Source organism: Diaphorina citri, unplaced genomic scaffold (assembly GCF_000475195.1).
Source record: "Diaphorina citri unplaced genomic scaffold, Diaci psyllid genome assembly version 1.1 scaffold1631, whole genome shotgun sequence".
Lineage (NCBI taxonomy): Eukaryota > Metazoa > Arthropoda > Insecta > Hemiptera > Psyllidae > Diaphorina > Diaphorina citri.
The window spans coordinates 50,842-70,642 of record NW_007379057.1 but is presented as its reverse complement, the minus strand read 5'-3'; the positions used below and the strand labels follow the sequence as shown (position 1 = coordinate 70,642).

At 34.0% G+C, this 19,801-nt stretch overlaps 2 long non-coding RNA genes across 2 annotated transcripts; both read left to right on the top strand.

Moving 5' to 3' along the window:
* Window positions 1-6: 6 nt before the first annotated feature.
* On the top strand, window positions 7-15,008 carry LOC113470494. The gene is made up of 2 exons (XR_003393535.1): window positions 7-320; window positions 14,814-15,008. It is a non-coding gene; the product is annotated as an uncharacterized LOC113470494 (long non-coding RNA).
* LOC113470495 lies at window positions 4,752-5,563 on the top strand. Its single transcript, XR_003393536.1, has 2 exons — window positions 4,752-5,201; window positions 5,291-5,563. It is a non-coding gene; the product is annotated as an uncharacterized LOC113470495 (long non-coding RNA).
* Window positions 15,009-19,801: the final 4,793 nt, after the last annotated feature.

The following is a 19,801-nucleotide window of genomic DNA, read 5'->3' as shown; positions in this document are numbered from 1 at the left end:
TATGGAAAATTCATTCAAAACAAGAAAATGCTCTTATAGGTATGATGAAAATCAAAATTAGCAGCAATTTTTTCCGCAAAACCTAGTGTTAGAATATTTAGATTAAAACGCCCATTTTAATTGTTGTCATTATGAAAGGTACAATTTAAAAAAAAAGGAATTTTAATTGTGTTAAGCATATTTAAATGCTTGTCACAAACATCGTTCCCTGATTATTTCACCTAGATAAATTTCATGACATGACTTGGACTCGAACCACCAACCTCCAGATCCAAAGTCCAACGCGTTAACAACTGCACTACTGAGGTTGGCTATGAAAGGTACAATTTTATAACGACAGTTGGTGATTTCAAATGATATAATGAGAAAAAAATTACTGAAAATTATCTTTGAGATCCCTAGATGTAGTAAAACATTTATAGTAAAACACATAAATCTTAAACCTAGATAGGGAGACAGACCCTTTTTTATGGAATAGTAAAACTGGAGTCGCCCATTATTTAATAGTAAAAAAAGGGAAGTAAAAAAGTGTCACTCTGAACCTAAAGTTCATAACAGACATGTGAAGGATATGCTGTGGTGCGTTTAATATTTAATTTTCAAAATGTCTAATTTTGCTCATTTTTACGATTTTCTACCTATTTTATTACCATTTTATTTTGATGACATTCGAAGAATATGTTCTCAGACTGAAATGTTTGAACATGGTTCTAAAATAATGGTAATCTCCACCAAAAGTCATGAGTAGGTTCCTTTATAATTGGGGTTTATGACACAAAGGAGAGAGAAAAAAAGAGAGAGAGAGAGAGAGAGAGAGAGAGAGAGAGAGATGGGTTAACCTTGGAGTATTTTGAACAAGTTGTAACATGTTGTATGTAGGTACCTATTTCAACATATATTTTGGCGGGAAAATCTCGACCATGTGGGTGTATAGGTATGGGTTGATCAGGTACCCAAACCACCTTTTACTACCCATGGGTAGAAAAACATACTGTAGGCAATAGAAAATAAAATAAAGTAGTAAAATAGAGAGTAATATAAAGTAAAAGTAGGTAATTGACCAAGTTACTGCAACAAATTTAGTGATGAGAGAGAGAAAAGGAAGGAGGTAGAGGTTGAAGAAATATCACAAATTGGATGACAGTCCGAGCACTAAAATGATGGATGGTACAATTATGTTGGCATAATTTGACATCCTGGAGTCATTTAACTGGCAAATATTTACTTAAACTTCTTGACGAATATGTATCTTCTTCTTCATGTTGCGTCTCCGTTACGAAGGTGTGCAAGTATCATGGATGACATGATGAACCAATCTCGCAGATTCCGCAGCGAGGATATTCTTCTTCTTCTTCCTGAAATGTTAAAGGTTTCGACTTTAGACAGCATTCCCCAGCGAAGATAGTACATACCCTCAGGCCTACACCTACGGGTTAAAAATTCAAAGATGGTTGTGAAAGGGAGCCAAGACAGGTAGCCTCCAGGGTGCCAATCTGTTTATTTTGTACCTTTTCCTTCTTCTTATTCTTCTTCGTAAACCTTCTTCTATTTATTTTATTATTATTTTTTTTTATGGGGCTCCTTTTTCTCTAGATAGATATTGGAGATTTGTAAACCAGTGGCGTTAATCGAAATTGATGTTGCCCAACTCAACCAAATGTCTACTTCTACATGCAGCTCACTGGTTTACCAAATAGTCGAGTCGCATATTAAATTTGGGAGATCGGGAGTTCAAATCACAGCCAAGGCAATTTTATCAATTGAGCTTTTTTTAATAAGTTCGGTAGAGGGAACTGTAACAAAGGAGGTGTCTAATTGTTTGTCCCATAATCGAAGAAAGGAGGACAGGATAGGGAAAGCCAGCCGTTCCGAGAACGAACTTTACCTGTTTAGGATAAAGTCCCCGTATAGGAATCGAATCTGCGACCTAGCGCTGATAAAGCATATCTACTCGTTTCTCTCCAAGCTAACTAGACTGGCTCTTAGAGCTTTACTGAAAATAATAATATAAGTCCCATGTAGCTTACTGCTGGGGTAAAGAAACTTGTTTGTCTCATTGGAGCAGTATAAGCACTTTTATTACCCCTCAGTAGTTGGATACCCGTCTAATAACGCCCCTGTATAGGTTAGTGTAACTACAGTAGCCACCAACTCGAGACATAAGCTCTGTTGTTGTTTTATTTATGACTTTCTTAATAATTCTCTTCTTGGATTGTGCTTTGAGACTGAAACTGATTTGAAAACGTTTGGGCCTTCATGTAGGTATTTCGTACCCTATTATATTATGCTTTTATTCCTATGCCGTCTTGTCCTTGAGAAGTTCCAATTAAAGGTGACAATCCTTTACCGTTCAGGAAGTGTTTTAAACAAGCTGTCTAAGTTTCCCCAAACATGTAGGCTTGTAATGGCTCAAATATGTATTGTAAAGATGCTATTTTTAGCATTTGTTCTCATTCCACTGTAAAGGCTAAAAAGGAGTGAAAAATAAAATCAGGTGTTACAATTGTTTGAATTCTACATCAGTTAATTTTATTTTCTATATTCGGCAATTTTCAACTTTAATTCCCCATCAGTGCTTAATGATTCAATTAAGGCTTGATTGAAGTTTGGTGAAATCGGCTATCAATCTTTTGCACAAGAGCTTAAAAACTATCTATTGTTCTTTTCTCTTTGAATGACTTTATGGTGGTGTTGATGATGGCTCCACATTTTTGACCCAGAGAAGAAACAAAAGCAAGTTGGTAGGTATCCAACAACCCAAGTCATTACGAGGGATGAATTTGCAAAAACAAACACCACTGACCCGAATTACGTGTTTTTTTGGTTGTTGGTTGTCTTGAGGTTTTTATTGTTGTTTGTTAATATCTATTATTTTGGAAATACTGTAGGTCGGATTTTTTCTTCTTTTTCAAATGTACCCACCGAGGTAGCGTAGGTCTTTTGCAAATCGGAAAATGCAAAGCACTAAAATTACAAAAAAATCCAAGAACTTCTATAAGCCCAAGGACTTCTTTTTTCTGGGAACAGAACATGAATAATAAGGTTAAAACTAGGAAGAGACTAAGGAAAAGAGAAATCTTAAATTTTGAATAAGTTCAAATTTAGCAGAAGCAAGTTTTTTTTTTTCTTTAGTCCCATTTTAATCTTTGGAAAATTGTATCGAAATGAGATCAAAACTACAAAAATGAAAGGACAAAGGAATTTACAAATGCTAATGAATGAAAGGAAGAATTTTGGAATAGAAAAGAGAGTGAGTGAAATTATAACTTTTGCAAATTTTTTTCCGCTTTCTTCTCAATTACAAAATTCACAATTTGTACTAATAACGTTTAAATTCAGAATTAATTTAATGTTTGGTATTTACCTACTGTTGTAAAAATGAGAAGGCTTTTTTTTAAAAAAAAACGCTCTCTTCAGGAATATTATTGAGTAAAAGAGTTTGCTGTCGGTGCGATTATCAAGGGGCACACTGTTCACTCCCAATGCTTGAAAAAACTGTTGATGTAAACCAAGATGGTGAGAATTGTATCCTGATCCTGGAACATGACAGTAATACACATCTAGATCGTTTCATTTGAAGATATGTGTACCCATCTCCATTTTACCATTTTCCTTTTTCATAATTTTTCCGCAATGTTCTTATGATTTCTATAGATATTTACTAAAAAAAAAAAAAAATAGTTCGTGTAAAAACAAAACAAAATAAATTTAAAAATAAGAAAAAAGGTCAAGAAAGTGAGGAGAAAAACCCGAGATATTTTTGCATTTTGGGTGGTTTTTCTTCCCATTTTAATCTTTGGAAAATTGTATCGAAATGAGATCAAAACTACAAAAATGAAAGGACAAAGGAATTTACAAATTCTAATGAATAAAAGGAAGAATTTTGGAATAGAAAAGAGAGTGAGTGAAATTATAACTTTTGCAATTCGGAAAATGCAAAGCACTAAAATTACAAAAAAATCCAAGAACTTCTATAAGCCCAAGGACTTCTTTTTTCTGGGAACAGAACATGAATAATAAGGTTAAAACTAGGAAGAGACTAAGGAAAAGAGAAATCTTAAATTTTGAATAAGTTCAAATTTAGCAGAAGCAAGTTTTTTTTTCTTTAGGAGAAAGATTTTTATTATTTTTTTTTAACATAAAAAAAAAAAATCAAAATATAAATAAATAAAACAACAAAATAAAAGATGAGATCAAGGTAAAATAAAATAATTTAATCGAAAAATGAATTAAGTTTTAAGATTTAAGTAAAAGTATGTTGATTGATTTCTTTGTTTCTTGGACCTCTTTCAAAGAAGACTCACAAATTTAATTTCAAAACGAAACTAAACACTGAGGCACCTTTCCTACTCATTATCTTTTCCAAATCCAATCCTAAGATGATAATCATCCCAACGTAATTATCTCTTGTTTTCTTTTCAGACCGGTATTACGCGAGCCAAATCTATCCAAGCAAAATTGAACAAATGTATTTAAGAAAGAAAACCATTACTTTATTAAATTGAAATTTGCAAAGGAAAAAAATGCAAAAGGAGTAGTAAAAGTAAAAAAAAAAAATAAACATTTAAAAAAATAATAACATACTAAAAATAATAAATATTAGAAGAAAAATAAATAAATATTCATTAATAACCTATGTTTGAATAGGTTATGTCGTTCATTATTAGATGGGTACATAAGTATATAGTAACCTACTACCTATGTAATGAGAAAGGTATAAAAATTTCCCGTTTTTTGATCTTCTTTCCAAAAGGGGGGGGTTTTTTTTTTTTTTTTTTTTTTTTTTAAATTTGGAATAGATTGTTATGTGAACCTGGATTTTTTAAATGCTATAAAATAGTATAAAAGATTCATCTTCTAACATAAAGGTCCAGCAACGCGACATAACCTATTTAAAATGTTGTTTAAAAAATAATAATAATATTTCTTTAATATAATATGAATTGAACTAGAGAAGTATTAAATTGGGGAAACTTGTGAACTTTTTAAGGACACTAACAATTCACAAGGTTTTGAAAGATTTTCTCGAATAGAAAGATTACCATGTTTACATTCTTTCTCTAATCTACATGTCTTCGTTTCTCATGACGTAACAGATCCAAATGAGAACCACTAGGTACTAGGTACATACAGGAATTTCAATAATTACCATCTTTTTTTTTTTTAAATTATTCGAGAAAATCTTCAAAAAGAAAGTGAAGGTTTTAGAAGAGATATCTATGCGGTCTTCTCGTTTCAATGAGAAAAGTAAAGGAAAATCATATCCTCATTTAAAATAAAGAAAGTGAAGGTTTTAGAAGAGATATCTATGCGGTCTTCTCGTTTCAATGAGAAAAGTAAAGGAAAATCATATCCTCATTTAAAACAATAGTCGTGCTACGGCGGTTGATGATTGGCTACTGAGTGTCAACAAATCTTCGCTGGAATTTGAACTTGATGAAGAGGTTGATGACATACTACTGGCACTAGCTGATGAGGAAGGTGCGGAAACACCAGACTCCTTGAAACGTTTGACAGACGGTGAATTAATGTTGAGGGAAATCGGTCTTTTTCTTTTGGTCAGAAAATCTGAAACACAAGAAGGGAAAGGTTGGTTAGTTTAATCGGTCGGTTATACAGATATACAGTCGGACATACAAAAATTTCCTACACTAACACTAAATATAGATAAAATAATGTGACCTATATTACACTGATAGTCGGTCGGTTATACAGATATACAGTCGGACATACAAAAATTTCCTACACTAACACTAAATATAGATAAAATAATGTGACCTATATTACTGACTCTCTTTGAGAATCGGCATTCATGACAAATGCAATAAGCAAACAAACAACAAAACACATGATAAGTCTGATTCTTTTAATTAGAAAAAAAAACAGATAGTAACAATAGTGACCTAATTAGATAAAAAACATTCGTTATAATAATTACTATACAGTTGAGCGATATTATGTGTCCGTCCACACCCTAACGACAAAAGGGAAAATCAATAAGTATAGGCCAAGCGTGGCTCGTTCCAAAAAGATAAAAAAGAAACATTAGTTAATCAAAAATTTAAAATGTTCTCCTCTTTGAGAATCGGCATTCATGACAAATGCAATAAGCAAACAAACAACAAAACACATGATAAGTCTGATTCTTTTAATTAGAAAAAAAACAGATAGTAACAATAGTGACCTAATTAGATAAAAAACATTCGTTATAATAATTACTAAACAGTTGAGCGATATTATGTGTCCGTCCACACCCTAACGACAAAAGGGAAAATCAATAAGTATAGGCCAAACGTGGCTCGTTCCAAAAAGATAAAAAAGAAACATTAGTTAATCAAAAATTTAAAATGTTCTCCCTTTGTCCCATAATCGAAGAAAGGAGGACAGGATAGGGAAAGCCAGCCGTTCCGAGAACGAACTTTACCTGTTTAGGATAAAGTCCCCGTATAGGAATCGAATCTGCGACCTAGCGCTGATAAAGCATACATATCTACTCGTTTCTCTCCAAGCTAACTAGACTGGCTCTTAGAGCTTTACTGAAAATAATAATATAAGTCCCATGTAGCTTACTGCTGGGGTAAAGAAACTTGTTTGTCTCATTGGAGCAGTATAAGCATTTTTATTACCCTCAGTAGTTGGATACCCGTCTAATAACGCCCCTGTATAGGTTAGTGTAACTACAGTAGCCACCAACTCGATACATAAGCTCTGTTGTTGTTTTATTTATGACTTTCTTAATAATTCTCTTCTTGGATTGTGCTTTGAGACTGAAACTGATTTGAAAACGTTTGGGCCTTCATGTAGGTATTTCGTACCCTATTATATTCTGCTTTTATTCCTATGCCGTCTTGTCCTTGAGAAGTTCCAATTAAAGGTGACAACCCTTTACCGTTCAGGAAGTGTTTTAAGCTGTCTAAGTTTCCCCAAACATGTAGGAGTATCTAATGGCTTGTAATGGCTCAAATATGTATTGTAAAGGTGCTATTTTCAGCATTTGTTCTCATTCCACTGTAAAGGCTAAAAATGAGTGAAAAATAAAATCAGGTGTTACAATTGTTTGAATTCTACATCAGTTAATTTTATTTTCTATATTCAATGTTCTCCTTTTCATTAAGTTAGTGTTATCAGAGTACATTGTAGACATGGGTTGCATTCCTGATTCCTGCTAAAATATTTAGGTCAATTTGATCTACCCATTGGTAGGGCACATGATACATGATCACCTGATCTCACTGTACTTGGTGGAGAAAACCAAAGAATATTATGCCTACTCAGTACTAAAAGGATCTTTATGGATTTTGGTATCAGCAGTTTTTGTGTTAATTGGAAATCTGAGATTTACAAGAGACTGCTGTATCTACATAAATATCTAGCTGGATTTATTTTTGAAGCCAGAGGTGTCACTGTAGAAAGAAGTAATAACATGTCAGTGACACATTAAAATACGTTGAAAAAATACGACTTTCGTATTTTATTAGCACTATAAACTGACAAAACATCTTAAGAGAGTAAGCTGAGAGACACACATAATCACGACCATAAAAACAGAATCCATAAGAATTAATGATATCTACAAAGGAATAAAGAACCTTCTTGTAGGACGAAAATTTATGTTCTTTTAAAATACATCAAGAGATAGAACGAACTGCATTTCAGTTGCACACACGTGTTTCGTTCCAAGATAAAGGTATCATTATCGTTCTATCAAAAGACCAAAAGATGAACATTAAGTAAGAAATCTAAGAATGTGAATCGCTGTTAGAATAAATATAAACGTTGAGTCAGTCTGGCACATCGAGTTCTAGAGCAACATCGGCTATTGAAGGGCGAAATTTCCATAATAAAGAACGCGTACACTGACACACTGACAAAAAACATACTGGATTTCTAAAGCAACATGTAAAAGAAATATCAAATGTGAAATGACGATGGAACCACTCCTTGAATAATATATTACACTTGAACATGGTCCAGAGCAACACAAAGACCAAGCCTACAAGCCCACAACGTACATACAAACTACATGGAAAATTACGAGGTTTGGAAGAACCGAAATTCAGAGTTCATTATAATGAGTAGATTCCCATTTTGAACTACCAATAGTCTAATAAACAGCCCAGAAGAACTTTTGGACGAACTGTATTCTATATAGTACACAACATTATGAAGTCTTACTTATTGTTTCTTTTGTTTAAATCTCAGAATTAATTAGTCACGACACCTAAGTAATGACTTTAACAAGATCCTCCCATTACTGAAGGATTTAGTAATGCTCAATTGCTCACCTCCCAAATAAATTAGTCCATGATTATCCAGTCCTTTTTATAAAATCCTATTTGGCTTTATTTATTATCTCTAGATTTGGTTTCTTTCTTTGTGATAATTTGATTTCTAGTTTTGTTTGAATTTAGGGTTCATGATGCGTTGTCTTGGGTTTTATGAGTGGGCTTCTTCAACGTCTTGTATTTGGTTTTATGACGCCCATTACCAAAGAGAACTTGGGGTTCACATCTAATTTGATTTTAATCTGTTAAATTTAATATATCAGAAAGAACAACCAACAGCTGAACCATCAATTTTATTACTTTGATTTGTTCTCAACTACCACATGCAAACACATACTTCAGATGGATTTTGTATTCTTGAAGATTTTCATGTTGTTTAGTGGGAATGCTGAGATAACGATTGACTTGGACACAACACTCCTTGCAAAGAAGTGCACAGGCACAAGATGCAAACACATACTTCAGATGGATTTTGTATTCTTGAAGATTTTCATGTTGTTTAGTGGGAATGCTGAGATAACGATTGACTTGGACAGAACACTGCTTGCAAAGAAGTGCACAGGCACAAGTTGAGTTCCATGTAGACATATGTAGGCAGAGGCATATTTAAGCATACTGTACTACAACGTAATTGTCTTAATAAGGAAGAAACCACTAGGGACTACGAAGAACTTGCATCAGGATAAGGGGGGATTCGGGGGGCACCTAGCACGCGCTCGTTATTAAATAATAGTAAGAATACAAGCTAAGCACTGGACTAGAGAAGATGAGAGGCTCAGGGTCATCTGCTTCTACATGTACATTTGGTGCTTACTCATACTCAAGATAAAACGTAAGAAGCCTGCAGACACTGAAATATCTATAGAAATCATAAGAACATTGCGGAAAATTTATGAAAAAGGAAAATGGTAAAATGGAGATGGGTACACATATCTTCAAATGAAACGATCTAGATATGTATTACTGTCATGTTCCAGGATACAATTCTCACCATCTTGGTTTACATCAACAGTGAAATATCTCGGGTTTTTCTCCTCACTTTCTTGACCTTTTTTCTTATTTTTAAATTTATTTTGTTTTGTTTTTACACGAACTATTTTTTAAAAAAAAGCCTTCTCATTTTTACAACAGTAAATACCAAACATTAAATTAATTCTGAATTTAAACGTTATTAGTACAAATTGTGAATTTTGTAATTGAGAAGAAAGCGGAAAAAAAATGAAAAAATCGATTTATTCTCACTCCATTCTTGAATAATTTCATCTTGAACATAATAATTAGGTACCTAATAATTAAGAAAAGGTAAAAATTGTGGAAAATAATATTATAAACATCTATATCCAACTGTCCATGTTATTGTGTAATGTATGAACGTATTATCTGTGTAAAATAACAGATCCTGTTTTCTTGGGATAAGGTATTTGACTATTCATAATAAATTTACACTATTCCGACTCTTTATTACTTTTATTGATTGTTTTAAAAATGCTGTATGAGTAAACAGTATTGACCAAAATGGTTTTTATCTTTTATCTTGCTATGTATAGCAGTTTTATTCCATAGATGAGTTCGGATGTGACCAAATTTATATTTGAAAAAATAATATTTTCACTAAGACATAATTATGACTTATAAAATGACTACAATTCTTCAATTCTTGTGTTGTGTGCAATAGATTTATTTGTATTTTTCTTTTCATATGGATTTTGTTTCAATGTGTTAGATTAGACCTGATCTTATAGGTCTGAGTAGACTTGCCTGATAACAATTGTCTAGACTCTAGAAGAAAAAGAACAACTTGAGTAAATCAACAGTTTTTTCAAGCATTGGGAGTGAACAGTGTGCCCCTTGATAATCGCACCGACAGCAAACTCTTTTACTCAATAATATTCCTGAAGAGAGCGAGATAATACTCTTTCTTTACAAAACATTGAAGGCTGCTGACCCCAACACAAAATACTCGACAGAGAAAGAAGATCTACACAGAAAAGAGAAGAGAATTGAGAAAGGAATAGATAGATAGACTTGTTGCATGCTCAGAGGTTCGACGTGAAGAAACTGTAGGGTTATTATCATAGTAATTATTAGTACCAGCGGGATCATAGAAATTATCCACAGTCAAGTAGAAAAAATATTGTAACACTAGGTTATGCGGAAAAAATTGCTGCTAATTTTGATTTTCATCATACCTATAAGAGCATTTTCTTGTTTTGAATGAATTTTCCATAGAACAGCTTGATATGTTCTTTTTTTTTAATAATTTTAGTTTGATCTCACCATTAAAACAAATCATTTGTCTGTAAATATTTTCAGTGAATATATTATAGGAGACAACACTAACTTGCAAAGATAAATAATAATATGCCAACCAATTTGTTTTAATGCAAGACAAATAGGTCTGTTCAAAAGAAAATACATTTTCCTATCTTTGCCAAGTCTAGTGTTTTCTTCACCGAGAAACTATTCTCAGTTCACACCTCTTCTTTTGTGTAAAAATGAAATATAAAAAAAGAAGAAAGAAAACAATATTTTTTTATCAAATAGAAAGTTTATGAATGATTTATATTTGAATATAGAAAATAAAATTAACTGATGTAGAATTCAAACAATTGTAACACCTGATTTTATTTTTCACTCATTTTTAGCCTTTACAGTGGAATGAGAACAAATGCTGAAAATAGCACCTTTACAATACATATTTGAGCCATTACAAGCCATTAGATACTCCTACATGTTTGGGGAAACTTAGACAGCTTAAAACACTTCCTGAACGGTAAAGGGTTGTCACCTTTAATTGGAACTTCTCAAGGACAAGACGGCATAGGAATAAAAGCATAATATAATAGGGTACGAAATACCTACATGAAGGCCCAAACGTTTTCAAATCAGTTTCAGTCTCAAAGCACAATCCAAGAAGAGAATTATTAAGAAAGTCATAAATAAAACAACAACAGAGCTTATGTATCGAGTTGGTGGCTACTGTAGTTACACTAACCTATACAGGGGCGTTATTAGACGGGTATCCAACTACTGAGGGTAATAAAAATGCTTATACTGCTCCAATGAGACAAACAAGTTTCTTTACCCCAGCAGTAAGCTACATGGGACTTATATTATTATTTTCAGTAAAGCTCTAAGAGCCAGTCTAGTTAGCTTGGAGAGAAACGAGTAGATATGCTTTATCAGCGCTAGGTCGCAGATTCGATTCCTATCCGGGGACTTTATCCTAAACAGGTAAAGTTCGTTCTCGGAACGGCTGGCTTTCCCTATCCTGTCCTCCTTTCTTCGATTATGGGACAAACAATTAGACACCTCCTTTGTTACAGTTCCCTCTACCGAACTTATTAAAAAAAGCTCAATTGATAAAATTGCCTTGGCTGTGATTTGAACTCCCGATCTCCCAAATTTAATATGCGACTCGACTGTTTGGTAAACCAGTGAGCTGCATGTAGAAGTAGACATTTGGTGGGCTTTCCCTATCCTGTCCTCCTTTCTTCGATTATGGGACAAACAATTAGACACCTCCTTTGTTACAGTTCCCTCTACCGAACTTATTTAAAAAAAGCTCAATTGATAAAATTGGCTGTGATTTGAACTCCCGATCTCCCAAATTTAATATGCGACTCGACTATTTGGTAAACCAGTGAGCTGCATGTAGAAGTAGACATTTGGTTGAGTTGGGCAACATCAATTTCGATTAACGCCACTGGTTTACAAATCTCCAATATCTATCTAGAGAAAAAGGAGCCCCATAAAAAAAAATAATAATAAAATAAATAGAAGAAGGTTTACGAAGAAGAATAAGAAGAAGGAAAAGGTACAAAATAAACAGATTGGCACCCTGGAGGCTACCTGTCTTGGCTCCCTTTCACAACCATCTTTGAATTTTTAACCCGTAGGTGTAGGCCTGAGGGTATGTACTATCTTCGCTGGGGAATGCTGTCTAAAGTCGAAACCTTTAACATTTCAGGAAGAAGAAGAAGAATATCCTCGCTGCGGAATCTGCGAGATTGGTTCATCCTGTCATCCATGATACTTGCACACCTTCGTAATGGAGACGCAACATGAAGAAGAAGAAGATATCTACATATTCGACAAGAAGTTTAAGTAAATATTTGCCAGTTAAATGACTCCAGGATGTCAGTAGCAAATTATGCCAATATAATTGTACCATCCATCATTTTAGTGCTCAGACTGTCATCCAATTTGTGATATTTCTTCAACCTCTACCTCCTTCCTTTTCTCTCTCTCTCATCACTAAATTTGTTGCAGTAACTTGGTCAATTACCTACCTACTTTTACTTTATATTACTCTCTATTTTACTACTTTATTTTATTTCCCATTGCCTACAATATGTTTTTCTACCCATGGGTAGCGTACCTATTTCAACATATATTTTGGCGGGAAAATCTCGACCATGTGGGTGTATAGGTATGGGTTGATCAGGTACCCAAACCACCTTTTACTACCCATGGGTAGAAAAACATACTGTAGGCAATAGAAAATAAAATAAAGTAGTAAAATAGAGAGTAATATAAAGTAAAAGTAGGTAATTGACCAAGTTACTGCAACAAATTTAGTGATGAGAGAGAGAAAAGGAAGGAGGTAGAGGTTGAAGAAATATCACAAATTGGATGACAGTCCGAGCACTAAAATGATGGATGGTACAATTATGTTGGCATAATTTGACATCCTGGAGTCATTTAACTGGCAAATATTTACTTAAACTTCTTGACGAATATGTATCTTCTTCTTCATGTTGCGTCTCCGTTACGAAGGTGTGCAAGTATCATGGATGACATGATGAACCAATCTCGCAGATTCCGCAGCGAGGATATTCTTCTTCTTCTTCCTGAAATGTTAAAGGTTTCGACTTTAGACAGCATTCCCCAGCGAAGATAGTACATACCCTCAGGCCTACACCTACGGGTTAAAAATTCAAAGATGGTTGTGAAAGGGAGCCAAGACAGGTAGCCTCCAGGGTGCCAATCTGTTTATTTTGTACCTTTTCCTTCTTCTTATTCTTCTTCGTAAACCTTCTTCTATTTATTTTATTATTATTTTTTTTTATGGGGCTCCTTTTTCTCTAGATAGATATTGGAGATTTGTAAACCAGTGGCGTTAATCGAAATTGATGTTGCCCAACTCAACCAAATGTCTACTTCTACATGCAGCTCACTGGTTTACCAAATAGTCGAGTCGCATATTAAATTTGGGAGATCGGGAGTTCAAATCACAGCCAAGGCAATTTTATCAATTGAGCTTTTTTTAATAAGTTCGGTAGAGGGAACTGTAACAAAGGAGGTGTCTAATTGTTTGTCCCATAATCGAAGAAAGGAGGACAGGATAGGGAAAGCCAGCCGTTCCGAGAACGAACTTTACCTGTTTAGGATAAAGTCCCCGTATAGGAATCGAATCTGCGACCTAGCGCTGATAAAGCATATCTACTCGTTTCTCTCCAAGCTAACTAGACTGGCTCTTAGAGCTTTACTGAAAATAATAATATAAGTCCCATGTAGCTTACTGCTGGGGTAAAGAAACTTGTTTGTCTCATTGGAGCAGTATAAGCACTTTTATTACCCCTCAGTAGTTGGATACCCGTCTAATAACGCCCCTGTATACGTTAGTGTAACTACAGTAGCCACCAACTCGAGACATAAGCTCTGTTGTTGTTTTATTTATGACTTTCTTAATAATTCTCTTCTTGGATTGTGCTTTGAGACTGAAACTGATTTGAAAACGTTTGGGCCTTCATGTAGGTATTTCGTACCCTATTATATTATGCTTTTATTCCTATGCCGTCTTGTCCTTGAGAAGTTCCAATTAAAGGTGACAACCCTTTACCGTTCAGGAAGTGTTTTAAGCTGTCTAAGTTTCCCCAAACATGTAGGAGTATCTAATGGCTTGTAATGGCTCAAATATGTATTGTAAAGGTGCTATTTTCAGCATTTGTTCTCATTCCACTGTAAAGGCTAAAAATGAGTGAAAAATAAAATCAGGTGTTACAATTGTTTGAATTCTACATCAGTTAATTTTATTTTCTATATTCAAATATAAATCATTCATAAACTTTCTATTTGATAAAAAAATATTGTTTTCTTTCTTCTTTTTTTATATTTCATTTTTACACAAAAGAAGAGGTGTGAACTGAGAATAGTTTCTCGGTGAAGAAAACACTAGACTTGGCAAAGATAGGAAAATGTATTTTCTTTTGAACAGACCTATTTGTCTTGCATTAAAACAAATTGGTTGGCATATTATTATTTATCTTTGCAAGTTAGTGTTGTCTCCTATAATATATTCACTGAAAATATTTACAGACAAATGATTTGTTTTAATGGTGAGATCAAACTAAAATTATTAAAAAAAAAGAACATATCAAGCTGTTCTATGGAAAATTCATTCAAAACAAGAAAATGCTCTTATAGGTATGATGAAAATCAAAATTAGCAGCAATTTTTTCCGCATAACCTAGTGTTACAATATTTAGATTAAAACGCCCATTTTAATTGTTGTCATTATGAAAGGTACAATTTTATAACGACAGTTGGTGATTTCAAATGATATAATGAGAAAAAAATTACTGAAAATTATCTTCTATGTTTCTTTTTAATTTGCCGTTTGTAGAGATTTTGTGAAGTACAAAACGAATTTATGGAAACTTGATAAAAAGCAAATTTAAAAATACTCAAGTTGTTCTTTTTCTTCTAGAGTCTAGACAATTGTTATTTGTGAAATGACGATGGAACCACTCCTTGAATAATATATTACACTTGAACATGGTCCAGAGCAACACAAAGACCAAGCCTACAAGCCCATAATGTACATACAAACTACATGGAAAATTACGAGGTTTGGAAGAACCGAAATTCAGAGTTCATTATAATGAGTAGGTTCCCATTTTGGAACTACCAATAGTCTAATAAACAGCCCAGAAGAACTTTTGGACGAACTGTCTTCTATATAGTACACAACATTATGAAGTCTTATTGTTTCTTTTGTTTAAATCTCAGAATTAATTAGTCACGACACCTAAGTAATGACTTCAACAAGATCCTCCCATTACTGAAGGATTTAGTAATGCTCAATTGCTCACCTCCCAAATAAATTAGTCCATGAATTATCCAGTCCTTTTTATAAAATCCTATTTGGCTTTATTTATTGTCTCTAGATTTGGTTTCTTTCTTTGTGATAATTTGATTTCTAGTTTTGTTTGAATTTAGGGTTCATGATGCGTTGTCTTGGGTTTTATGAGTGGGCTTCTTCAACGTCTTGTATTTGGTTTTATGACGCCCATTACCAAAGAGAACTTGGGGTTCACATCTAATTTGATTTTAATCTGTTAAATTTAATATATCAGAAAGAACAACCAACAGCTGAACCATCAATTTTATTACTTTGATTTGTTCTCAACTACCACATGCAAACACATACTTCAGATGGATTTTGTATTCTTGAAGATTTTCATGTTGTTTAGTGGGAATGCTGAGATAACGATTGACTTGGACACAACACTCCTTGCAAAGAAGTGCACAGGCACAAGATGAGTTCCATGTAGACATATGTAGGCAGAGGCATATTTAAGCATACTGTACTACAACGTAATTGTCTTAATAAGGAAGAAACCACTAGGGACTACGAAGAACTTGCATCAGGATAAGGGGGGATTCGGGGGGCACCTAGCACGCGCTCGTTATTAAATAATAGTAAGAATACAAGCTAAGCACTGGACTAGAGAAGATGAGAGGCTCAGGGTCATCTGCTTCTACATGTACATTTGGTGCTTACTCATACTCAAGATAAAACGTAAGAAGCCTGCAGACAGTAAATATCTATAGAAATCATAAGAACATTGCGGAAAAATTATGAAAAAGGAAAATGGTAAAATGGAGATGGGTACACATATCTTCAAATGAAACGATCTAGATATGTATTACTGTCATGTTCCAGGATACAATTCTCACCATCTTGGTTTACATCAACAGTTTTTTCAAGCATTGGGAGTGAACAGTGTGCCCCTTGATAATCGCACCGACAGCAAACTCTTTTACTCAATAATATTCCTGAAGAGAGCGAGATAATACTCTTTCTTTACAAAACATTGAAGGCTGCTGACCCCAACACAAAATACTCGACAGAGAAAGAAGATCTACACAGAAAAGAGAAGAGAATTGAGAAAGGAATAGATAGATAGACTTGTTGCATGCTCAGAGGTTCGACGTGAAGAAACTGTAGGGTTATTATCATAGTAATTATTAGTACCAGCGGGATCATAGAAATTATCCACAGTCAAGTAGAAAAAAAAACATGCAACATCAGGGGGATTTCTAATGTTCTGACCGATATGGGTAGTAGTTTGTTGTAAACAGTTCCACAAGAGGATATGAACGAACTAGGGAACAACAGATTTATGGAAAAACGGAATATAGAAACCCCAATTATAAAGGAACCTACTCATGACTTTTGGTGGAGATTACCGTTATTTTAGAACCATGTTCAACCATTTCAGTCTGAGAACATAGGTATTCTTCGAATGTCATCAAAATAAAATTGTAATAAAATAGGTTTCTTCGTAAAAATGAGCAAAAATAGACATTTTGAAAATTAAATATTAAACGCACCACAGCATATCCTTCAAATGTCTGTTATGAACTTTAGGTTCAGAGTGATACTTTTTTACTTCCCTTTTTTTTACTATTAAATAATGGGCGACTCCAGTTTTACTATTCCATAAAAAAAAGGGTCTGTCTCCCTATCTAGGTTTAAGATTTATGTGTTTTACTATAAATGTTTTACTACATCTAGGGATCTCTGTATCCAAAGAACACGTTACGAGTAGAGCAGCCTCGAGGTATGTTTTAAGGTCGTTTGGTGAGTAGGTACCTATAGTTATTGTACTCGTAAAAAAGAACGAAAAGGACCCAAAAGGCCCGGTGTACGATTCATGATTTGTAAAAATCCGTTGGTTCTTTAGGAGAAAGATTTTTATTATTATTTTTTTTTTTTTTAACATAAAAAAAATCAAAATATAAATAAATAAAACAACAAAATAAAAGATGAGATCAAGGTAAAATAAAATAATTTAATCGAAAAATGAATTAAGTTTTATGATTTAAGTAAAAGTATGTTGATTGATTTCTTTGTTTCTTGGACCTCTTTCAAAGAAGACTCACAAATTTAATTTCAAAACGAAACTAAACACCGAGGCACCTTTCCTACTCATTATCTTTTCCAAATCCAATCCTAAGATGATAATCATCCCAACGTAATTATCTCTTGTTTTCTTTTCAGACCGGTATTACGCGAGCCAAATCTATCCAAGCAAAATTGAACAAATGTATTTAAGAAAGAAAACCATTACTTTATTAAATTGAAATTTGCAAAGGAAAAAAATGCAAAAGGAGTAGTAAAAGTAAAATCCGTTGGTGTACGCTGGCGAATTTGGATAACGCATTACTTAGTAGGTATGTAATATGATTTTGAAAGGTAAGAAGTTCATTCCGCTGTGCTACAAAAGATTCAATGGTCAAAATGTTCCAGTTGGAAATATCCGTTGGTGTACGCTGGCGAATTTGGATAACGCATTACTTAGTAGGTATGTAATATGATTTTGAAAGGTAAGAAGTTCATTCCGCTATGCTACAGAAGATTCAATGGTCAAAATGTTCCAGTTGGAAAATTTAAACCGTAACTCCATGTTAAAATATAAGGACAAAGAAGACTGCAAACACCATCAAAAGTGTAGCTAGTATGATAAGAGGATCTCTGAACACATTTTCTTGAAAGTTTTCCGCTTACAATAACACCTAAAGTTAGTAAGACACAGGGTCATCATTAAGCGGGCTCATTTATTTAAAAATAAAATCTAAAAGGGTCTTGACGAGATCCTTTTTCAAAAAAACTATAACCAACAAGTCGTCCTGCATCATATTAAAAGTAGAGAAGAAGAAAGAAGTCGAAATGTTTATTGTTTTTTCTTCTTCTTTACGAAACCTCTCTCTTTCCTGGATCATATTAAAAGTAGAGAAGAAGAAAGAAGTCGAAATGTTTATTGTTTTTTCTTCTTCTTTACGAAACCTCTCTCTTTCTCTCAGTTGAGATTTGAGTTCCCTCCAAAAAGTTTTTCTACAAGGTGGGATCAGAATATAAAATCGTCAGGATAGAATTTATTATCATATAGTACTTATTTTAAGTTTATCTGTTCCTCATAAAGTGGTGGAAGGAGGGAGGAGTTATCATCTTTTCATGTTACAAATAAGCCACAATAGGAAAGGTGATTTTGCTCATAACGAGGAAATCTCGTCTCCTGAAAAAGAGGATGGACTCATTACTTAAATCAAAGACAGTTTTGGCAATTGAAAAGTCACGTTCTACTTGACCCTACACTTGAAACACCCTAAACAAGGACCATTACTAATTTGAAAAAAAGAGAATAAATAAGGAACAACGTAAACTAAGACAAGGAGAGCAAGAACATGTTTCTAGACCTCGTGTGTGTTGAAAAAAAAGAGAATAAATAAGGAACAACGTAAACTAAGACAAGGAGAGCAAGAACATGTTTCTAGACCTCGTGTGTGTAAAAAAAAAGAAAGGATAGTGTTGAGCAATATACGAATACTACAAGCAAAGAAATACTACGAAACACAACGACGTAGTAAATCGAACTACACAGGAAGATATCAACGGTGATTTTAATGCTGCTGATGACGAAGAATTGATAATGCTCGGAGCATGCTTCAGATATTAAGTAAACAAAAACGTTCCAAAATTGGAAAGAAAGGAATCGAAAACACATGTGGGCACAGAATTAGTAGGGAATATCAAAACAATAACAACGTCTTTCGGGGACGTTGAACCTAAACAAGAAGATAAATTAGGACAGGGGCATAGAGCTTCTTGTTCGGTGGTGCATCTCAAGGATGACACATGCATTGCTCAAGTATGATGTAAGAGATATCACAGCTTCTCATGGCCTGGATTCGGGAATAGAATGTAGGCAAGTCCGGAATCCTTTTACTACCAGATACTTGGGTTTCTGGAATCCTTCTGTACCAGAAAAAGCAAGAATCAACCTTCGAAGCTTACTTGTGAGCACACTACAAGAGAAGGTCACAGTTACGACCCATGCAAAATCAACATAGAACTTCTCCAACAACAGCAGCGACTTATACAACTACTATAATCGCACATGTTTTTAATCCAAGTATAACCGAGAGACCAAGAAATAAAACATCAGGTAGCCCCAACAGACAACCGTATTACAATAAACTATAAATCAGAAACATATACACACACAAACTCGTGTTCTAAGCCATGTTGTTGTTACGCTCTGGTGTAGTGGAAACATAAAATTTGCGCTCATCTGCGAGATCGGGGGCAGAGAGAGGCAGGTTAGGTAGTGTTTGCAATAAATTATGACTTTGGTACAGTAGTCTCTGATAGCCGGTAGCTACGGAGTGCTATGGTGGCTGGGTGATCAGGGGCGAAGTACCAACGGTAGACTTGGAACTTTTAG